Source organism: Myotis davidii, unplaced genomic scaffold (genome assembly GCF_000327345.1).
Source record: "Myotis davidii unplaced genomic scaffold, ASM32734v1 scaffold3158, whole genome shotgun sequence".
Classification (NCBI taxonomy): Eukaryota; Metazoa; Chordata; class Mammalia; order Chiroptera; family Vespertilionidae; genus Myotis; species Myotis davidii.
The window spans coordinates 143,390-144,143 of record NW_006289484.1 but is presented as its reverse complement, the minus strand read 5'-3'; positions in this window follow the sequence as shown (position 1 = coordinate 144,143).

Sequence of the window (754 nt, the reverse complement as noted above, 5' to 3'; positions counted from 1 at the left end):
CAACCTTGGCATATCGGGACAATGCTCTACCCAACTGAGCTACCCGGTCAAGGCTTGACATATACTATCTTACTTGAGTCTCACCCCAATCCTTTGCAGACAGAAAATGGAATGTTCTAAATGACATTTCCAAGATCACATAGCAAGCATGTAGTGAGATTGAGACTTGACACTCAATTCCTTTTACCAGGTATACTATTTCCCCACCCAAGATCAGTGGCAATATTAGTAAGCACATAGACTATAATATCACTATTTTTGTAGCTTAATTTACATACCTGTGATGTTGCTCTGTGCACAACGTCAATCTTGAACAAGAAAATTGCATTAACCTGTGCATTAAGTTTTGTAATGGAATGAGTCAGAGCCTCGTTCAGATCAGGGCTGTCGACAGGTGTCTCGTCGGGGCAGCCAAGGCAACCTATGGTAAAATCCTCCCCTGAAAGAAGAATCAGGTTTTAAGTCACTGTGTGTACTGAAGGAGCTGTCTAGCCTAGGACCTCTCTTGCACAGTGTCCAGCACTCATTTATAGGGGGCCATGTGCAGCCTAAAGGCCAGTACTGAGTGGGTAGAGGTTGTCTGTATGACCTTCACCTTACTGCCTGCCCGCTTTTCCTCTCCTCAGAGTCAAGAGCATTTAGGGAAACCTTCCATCAGAAGGTGTTAGTTAGTACACCTTCAATATCAATGTGCTGCACTGTTCCTAAGTTTTTGCATTTTTGAAAGAAAGTGTAAAATAGCAACACTTCATTT